The 8,901-nt window shown below is 40.5% G+C and overlaps 1 long non-coding RNA gene across 1 annotated transcript; it reads right to left on the minus strand.

Moving 5' to 3' along the window:
* Positions 1-443: 443 nt before the first annotated feature.
* LOC139030243 (uncharacterized) lies at positions 444-6,939 on the minus strand. The gene is made up of 2 exons (XR_011482548.1): positions 6,348-6,939; positions 444-1,393 (listed from the first exon to the last, which is right to left on the minus strand). It is a non-coding gene; the product is annotated as an uncharacterized lncRNA (long non-coding RNA).
* Positions 6,940-8,901: the final 1,962 nt, after the last annotated feature.

The raw sequence follows: 8,901 nt of genomic DNA on the forward strand, positions 1-8,901 counted from the left end.
TTGTTCTCTACATCCATGCTAAGTAGTACACGTTTTTATAACTTTATGATTTGTCTCAGTTGAAATGTACAAATAGCATACCAGTGTTGTCTTAATTACCATATTTAGTATATTTTTGAGATAAACACTTGCTTCTAATTTTAAGCTGTTTATCTTTAGAAGTGTTTCTACTACATGCTTGTTTCTGTTTGTTACTAATATATTAAATCTTTCTTTGTGGTATACTTTGCACCTTTTTTTCATAGTCTCTTATGTTCCTTACCCCAACTTTTTTCCTTTTCATTTCTTCTTCATAGAAATAGTGTATGGCATGAATATGTCTGTGTGTGTGTATATGTGTGTGTGTGCCGGAGCCTGCCGGCAAACGAACCGGTCACGGGCGCAATCGCCGAAATACCTGAGAAATAAAAGAAAGGACTAGGAAAGAAAAGACTAGGAAAGAATGGGGTTGAGAGGGACGGAGTCAGCTCTCGACTGAAACCGACAGCTTTATTGAAGAACACCACACCTATATATATGCCAACAGGAGTCACTAATAGATTAAATGTTTGCATATGTGCAGAGCTACAGGCACAGATGTTTTAAATTCCTCCACTTAAGGATAGTAAAGTATTACCCTAGCACCCAACATGACTGAGATCAATAGAACATTAACTAGATAGATAACAGGCTTCAATCATGATGAGTTTATCAGCACCAGGAAAACAGATGAAAGATCGCTACAGCAATTTCCTTGAGGGAGGTAAAAAAGGCCAACCTGTGCTTTAATAAATCAGGGGTGGCGGGACAGAGAGGGACCTCTTGATCTCTCTCAGAGCCGAGAAGGAGCCTGAGCAGTCAGGCTGGCTCCCCGCATCTCCCCCTTTTCTTTTAACTAATGGCCTTTATATCTTCCTCAAAGGAAATGGCTGCGTTTACAATTCTTTTACTAGGACTATTTTCCCAATTTGTCCTTGACCATTTAACAGACTTGTTGGCAATAAAAGTTACATTCATTACAATCTTACATTTTTGGATAGGCAATAGTCCCATATGTTTCAATGTAATACTTTGGAAATTCCTGGCCTCCAAATGTTGGTACATAAGTCTTTTGCTCCCGGCAAATGTCAGTATTAAGAATGGGCCCCAGGAAACAAAAGCATTGGCTTCAGCCTGAGGGAAGGCTTGATTGATTATCACACAAGCCAATGTGAGCACAGTATAAGCTAGGGCTTGTCGAGGTTAAGCCGTCTCTGCAGTTATCCTCCTTGCTTGAAGAATAATCTCATGCATCTGCTGATTTGTCGGGAGAAGATTCCTCTGTTGAAGAGTCAGACGACTCATCTGCTGGTTTAGGGATCTCCTCCGTCTGGCGTACCAGCCTTTCTGGAAGCCAGCGCGGTACTTCGGCATCCTGCGGAAAAACACATACATAACCCCTCCCCCAAATTAACACGGGATCTGGGCCATGCCAGTTATTATCTAGCGGGTCCTTCCACAAGACCATCGGTTTCTTACTAGAGATTTGAGGGTCCCAAAATCTCTGCGCGGCTGAATGTCCTTCTTTATCTAAAATTAAAAAGTTTAGAATGTATAAAGCGTGATTAAGGTAATTTCTAGGCAGAAGGGGGTAGAGCTCTCCTCTCTGTATTTTTTGAAGCTGTAATTTCAAAGTTTGATTGGCACGTTCCACGATGCCTTGACCTTGTGGATTATAAGGAATGCCTGTTTTTAGGGTGATAGAAAAAGAGGAACAAAAATTTTTGAAGGCAGAGGAAACATAGCCGGGGCCATTATCAGTTTTTATAATCTTTGGCGTGCCTAAAACGGAAAAAGCATAAAGACAATGTGAGATAGAATGTTTTGCGGCTTCACCAGTCTGTAAGGATGCCACAATATATCCTGAAAAAGTGTCAATAGATACATGAACGTACTTTAAACGACCAAAAGAAGGAACATGAGTGACATCCATTTGCCAAAGATGATTCGGTAGGAGCCCGCGAGGATTAACACCAAGGTATGGAACTGGAAGAAACTTAGGGCAAACAGAACAAGATTTAACAATTTGTCGTGCAGTTTCTCGAGGGATATGAAATTGCAAACAAAGAGTATTACTATTTTGGTGATGTAACGCATGTGATTGTTGTGCCGCTTCTACCTGTGAAAGAAAAACTCTAGTGTGAGAATCAGCTATTTGATTTCCCATAGATAAGGGTCCAGGGAGTCCAGTGTGAGCACGTAAATGTCCAAAGAAGCAGGGTAAGGTGCGCTGCTGCAGCAGAGACTGAATTGAACGTAACAAATGTTGAATGTTAGAATTCACAGTAGAAATAAAAGGAACAGTTTCTATATATTGCAAAGCATGAGCAATGTATTTGCTATCTGTAAATAAATTAAAAGGTTGCGAATTATATCGTAAGCAGACCTCATAAACAGCAGACAATTCTACCTCTTGGGCAGAGCTATATGCAGTTTGCCAAGAGGTAGGGTAATTATTAAGTACAAATGCAGCAATGCCATTAGAGGAACCATCAGTGAATACAGAGAGCGCATCCGGAATAGGTTCAGATAAAACAACCTTAGGAAAGATAAAAGGATGTTGACTAGCAAAATGTAAAATCTTATCAGAAGGTAAATGATTAATTATTCTCCCTGCAAAGGAATCGAGAGCCAAAGCCCATGAGTCATTAAACTGAAAAAGCCAGTCTTGCTGCTCTTTGGTATAGGGTACATAAATATATGTAGGATCAGCTCCGAGCATTTCTCTAGATCGCTGGCGTCCTCGAGCAATCAACAAGCTGATAAAATCAAAAAAGGGAGTAAGAACTCTTGAAGGAGAAATGGACAGATGAATCCAATGTAATGGAGCATCCTGATACAAAACTGCTGTAGGCGTATATTTGGAAGGGAGTATGTAAAGACCCCAGGGCTTAGAAAAGTCACAATAAGTAGCGAAATGTTGAGAAAGAGCATTTTCTACTTTAGCTAATGCTGCTCGACCATCATCTGTAAATGTCCTGGGGGAAGAAGGATCAGTAGGCCCTTTTAAAATATCAAACAAAGGCTTTAATTCACCTGTAGTTAATTTAAGATATGGACGTATCCAATTTATATCCCCAAGTAATTTTTGAAAATCATTAAGGGTTTTTAGATTATCTTTTCGGATCTGCAGTTTTTGGGCCTTAAAAGATTCCTGTTCTAATTTAAATCCCAGGTATGAGAAAGGAGGAAGCCTCTGTACTTTCTCTGGTGCCACTTGAAGGCCGAATTGAGACAACCGTGTGAGCAGCAAATTATAGGCTTGCAAAAGCACACCTTCAAGGTGGTATGCAAGCAGGATGTCATCCATATAATGGACTAAGTAGACATCAGGATATGCAGCTCTCACAGGGTCGATTGCATGATTGACAAACCTTTGACATAAGGTGGGGCTATTAGCCATCCCTTGAGGCAGAACTTTCCAATGATACCTCCGAGCAGGCTGCTTAAAGTTAGTAGAAGGTATGCTAAAGGCAAATCGCTGACAATCATCAGGATGGAGTGGAATAGTATAGAAACAATCCTTTAAATCTATAATTATCTTAAACGTTTTACGAGGGATCCCTGCAGGCGAGGGCAGGCCAGGTTGTAAGGGTCCCATAACAATCATGGTTTCATTTACTTTGCGGAGGTCCTGCAAAAGCCTCCATTTTCCAGATTTCTTCTTTATAACAAATATTGGTGAATTCCAAGGGGAATTGGAAGGCTCAATATGTCCTAAGCTCAATTGTTCCTGCACCAATTGTTCAGCTGCTGAAATCTTTTCTTTGGTTAGGGGCCACTGATCAACCCAAACAGGCTCATCAGTCTTCCAACTGATAGGATCTGCATGAGTTACAGGAAAATCAGAGGTCCCCGTCAAAAACACCCTAGGCTTGCTCTGGTGGGGCGAGGAGTGGATACAATAGGGCAAGTAATTCCTTGATCACCCTTTCCTAGTCTCTGCTGTGGAAGTAGACCTTGATTCATCATCATATCTGAGATGACTTGATTTGGGGCAAACATATATACACCCATTTGTTGCATAACATCTCTTCCCCAAAGATTAACAAGGAGATGAGGCAGAATAAAGGGTTGGAAATCGCCCTCATGTCCTTCTAAATCACTCCAGTGAAGGAGGCCACTACTCTGTTGTGGGTTTTGAGATTGACCTATGCCCCTCAGAGTAGAACAAGCTTCTTGCTTCGGCCAATGCTGTGGCCAATGTTCCTCAGCTATAACTGACACATCTGCACCAGTGTCCAAAATTCCAGAGAATCTTTTTCCTTCAATAATGAGCTCTAATTTTGATCTTTGAGTCGAAATAGATTGGACCCAATAAACATCAGAGGAACCAAAACCACCAGCCTTCCTTTCTCTCTGTGAGGCAATCTTTCCTTCCACATGAAGGGGTAATAAAATTAATTGGGCAATTCTTTGATCAATAGGTATACTAATAATGTTAAAGGGGGCACAAGCCATAACTTTAATTTCCCCAGTATAGTCGGCATCAATCACGCCAGGGGAAATGGACAATCCTTTCATGGTCCAACCGCTCCTGCCAATGATTAATCCAACTGTTCCTTTTGGTAGTGGTCCAAATACCCCTGTAGGAATGGCTTGCATCCCCATATCTGGGGTTAATACTATATGGGCGGCAGCGCACAAGTCCAATCCTGCGCTGCCTGGGGTGATTCGGTAGAAGTGTTCGATACCAAGTCGATCAGGTTTGGTTGTGACTCGGCTTTGAGTGCCCCATAACACTGTTTCGGGGCCTGGGGCTGGCCCCTCACCCAGTTTCCCGAGACAGGAGGCAGAGGTTTACCTTCTATGTCAATCTTAGAACGACAATCTCTGGCCCAATGTTTTCCCTTTTTACATCTAGGGCAGACATTAGGATTTTTTGCCGAATCAGGGTTATTGTTCCTTTTTGGGCACTGAGCCATACGATGTCCCATTTGTCCACATAAAAAACAACTACCTGGTGGCCCGCTCCTTTTTATATTTCCCTTATTCCTTGCTTGTTGGTACAAAACCTCTTTAATAGACTTTCCTTGAATAGCTGCGGCCATAGAAAGCCCTTGAAGGTAAGAAGGGCCAATATCAGCACAAATTCTAACATAATCTGTTAAATTTCCCTTTTTCCTGTAAGGCCGCAGAGCGGCTTGGCACGCAGCATTTGCATTCTCATAGGCCATCTGTTTTGTTACAATAAGACCTGCCTCTTCATCTCCTATAATCTTAGATATTGCATCTAATAGACGAGCAACAAAATCCTGATAAGGCTCGTCAGGCCCTTGCCGAATTTTCGAAAGATCTTCAGTCTTTCTATTAGAAACGGGAAGTTTCTTCCAGGCTTTTAATGCAGCTTCACTAATCTGAAGATAAGCTTGTTCTGGATAATTTAGTTGTGCATTAAGAGCCCTAAAGACTCCTTCTCCCATTAGCATGTCAAAATTAATTTGTAACCCATTACGGCGATTACGATCTTCAATAAGACCACAAACTTCTCCATACTCGGAGTGCCAGAGCAAATAATCACCTCCAGAAAGGCAGGCGCGTGCAACGGCTTTCCAATCATTGGGTGGCAAATATTGGGCTCCGAGGCTCTCAATTATAGCTAATGTAAAAGGTGCCGTGGGTCCATATTGGGCACAAGCCTGCTTAAGCTCCTTTAACTGTTTAAATGGAACAGGCTCATGATACCTGCGGTGGTTAGCGTCTTCAAAGACTGGAAAAATCATGGAATATCCCTCAAGGCTTTCTCCCTGGTCTCTAGCATGTTTAACAGCCATTTGAAGTGGGGAAAGGACAGGTTTTTCAAATTTCAAAGGAGAATATACAGGAGCTGTAGGTATTAAGGGAGCCTCAACCAAAGGAGGAGGCATAGGAGGAATTGGAATGGGATCCAATCCTGCCACAACAGACGGTGTATTGAAGTGCTGCGGCTTGGGACCCGAAGGAAACAGTAACTCTAATTGCTCCACTCTCTGTGATATGGATGTTAACATTTCTTTAAGCTCCAAAAAAGGGGATGCTTTGTCCTTCCCTTTTGTGACAATAAAAGCATCCCAATTCTCTCTATTGTACTCATCTAGTTCTCCTTGATCCTCATGAGAGAGTTCAGACTCTGAGTCAGATGTTAAAGCAACAGCCTCCTTTTTACTAGATTTTGGGTCTTCCGGGAAATTGCAAATGTGTTCAACTGTCCCGGAGGTAGGCTGCAGATTTTTAGGAGTTATAAACTTTAGAGCAGTTAGCATAATTTTTAACGTAGAAACAAAGAACTGTTTACTACTACTTTGACCCATGATTTTTACTCTCAACTATACCCTCTCCACCCACAATACCTGCAACTTCAGACGCTGCCCGCGGGATTACTTGTTTTTGGGTGGCTGTAGTCCGGGATCCGCTCGTGTCCCTGGTTCGGGCGCCACTTGCCGGAGCCTGCCGGCAAACGAACCGGTCACGGGCGCAATCGCCGAAATACCTGAGAAATAAAAGAAAGGACTAGGAAAGAAAAGACTAGGAAAGAATGGGGTTGAGAGGGACGGAGTCAGCTCTCGACTGAAACCGACAGCTTTATTGAAGAACACCACACCTATATATATGCCAACAGGAGTCACTAATAGATTAAATGTTTGCATATGTGCAGAGCTACAGGCACAGATGTTTTAAATTCCTCCACTTAAGGATAGTAAAGTATTACCCTAGCACCCAACATGACTGAGATCAATAGAACATTAACTAGATAGATAACAGGCTTCAATCATGATGAGTTTATCAGCACCAGGAAAACAGATGAAAGATCGCTACAGCAATTTCCTTGAGGGAGGTAAAAAAGGCCAACCTGTGCTTTAATAAATCAGGGGTGGCGGGACAGAGAGGGACCTCTTGATCTCTCTCAGAGCCGAGAAGGAGCCTGAGCAGTCAGGCTGGCTCCCCGCATGTGTGTATGTATTCAGTCAAACTATAAAAATTTATAGATTTATGAAATTTTTATTTCTATAGTTGACATAAAATGAACATTCCAAATTTAATTAGGTATATGTTGAGCATTACATAATTGTATTAATAAATTTGAAACTCAGAAAACATTAACACACACAAAATAAATGTCAGACATTCTGATAAGTAATTTTTTTGTATTATTTATTTCATTCTCATAAGGAGTAGATAGGTATTCTATTAATTGCTTGGTTTTCAAATCAGGCACACAAAGTTTAAGTAGTACCCAGTCCCACAGATCTAGAGTTGGCAGAGCTGGATCACCTTGCCCTCCTAACTGCTTTCCAAGAGGACCTCTGCTACACTACAGCATCCTGACACCTTGGGAAACCAACTTAAAAGTAATAAAAGATGAAGAAAGGGTGTAAACACCAGGAGCTGGAAGAAGTCTTTGAGATAATTTAGCTGAAATACTTCATTATTTCCATAGTGGACTGAGGTGAGGACCAGAGTGATTAATATTTTGCTTGACATGTCATCTAGGTAAGAATTTCAAGAATTTATGTTTGGTTGATATTTTTGAATCTGCAATTAAAATAGCTGGATATATTTAAATTAATTATTTGTATGATAATCTCTAGTTTTATTCTTTATATACTTTTAATGTTAAAAATTGGTATTTTATTGTTTAGGAGTCTGTGTTAATGTTTCCTTTAAGGAAATATGCAAATAAGCTATCCAATGTCTAAGACTTTTATTAAGCATGGAAAATGATGGAGAAATTCCGTTTGATGTGTATTATTACCTATAACTAACACTCTATGCTGTACAACATATCCATTCACATATTTTCCCTCTGCCACTAGGTTTGTAAATAATATTGATACAAACATTTTCTATAGATAAATCCTGCTTCCAGATAGCTTAACACATGCACACAAACTAGCAGTTTTATTTTTCTTCCTTCTTTTAGAATCAATACCATGATTGTCAACAGAGCCTACTAAGGCTCTAAGAACATTCATTGCTTTTCAGAGCTGGAGGCAGAGAGAAAATATCAGCAAGGCCCTCAGCAGAATCATTATTCTCAATCTTTTTTATATACCTTGGTTCTCATATTAAAGGAATAATACATTTAGAGGTAAACGAATAAGATGTGTTCTGTGTCAGGGCAGAAAAAGATTAAATGAAAGATGCAGTAAATAGAGCCCAAGTCCTTTCTGCTGGTGGTGATGGGAAATAGCGTGTCTTCACTTCCCTACCTCTTTCAGCTTTCCCCGTGTTACTTCTCTCTCAACCTACAAAGTCATCTCAAGCTTGTTTCCTGGCTAGCTCAGAGTGACATACAGCAGAGAGCTGGAGAAACAAACGCTGACTTCCTCATGGAAATTTCCTTCAACTCTGGAAGATATTCTAAATGTAAACATCATATTTGAATTAAGTATCTTCTGATTCTTTCTCTCCATTTCATTTGATTTATCCTGAGTTACAGGTACTTGGGAAAAGAAAGAGACAGATGTTTCAGGATCAACAGGCAAAACCTAGTACAGGGTAATATTTATAATTCCTCTGAAGTTAAGTCCCTGCTAGGACCTGCTCCTCCTGTTTGTTAGTCTAAATGGCATTATTCCATACCCCCAGACTTTGTAGTTTAAAAACATAGTTTCCCATTTATTTAGATAATGTTGTGTTTTTGATTCTTTGGTTTGAACTTTTTGCCTTTGATTTCACCACTATTTTGTCTTTTCTCTTCACAGAACCCTCCCTTCCCATTCTCATAAACCTGCTTACTGGTTTGATCACCTTTTCCCTCCTGCAAACCCACTGAAGCTTTATTTAAAAGATATCCAAGGACATTCTTACAAAGAATAGCACAAATTTGTATACTTTTATGGGGCTGAGGTTGGAACATTTATCTATACACAAATCTCTGTCAATTCACTTTAGTAATATTTA

The sequence above is a fragment of the Odocoileus virginianus genome, chromosome 21, assembly GCF_023699985.2.
Source record: "Odocoileus virginianus isolate 20LAN1187 ecotype Illinois chromosome 21, Ovbor_1.2, whole genome shotgun sequence".
NCBI lineage: Eukaryota > Metazoa > Chordata > Mammalia > Artiodactyla > Cervidae > Odocoileus > Odocoileus virginianus.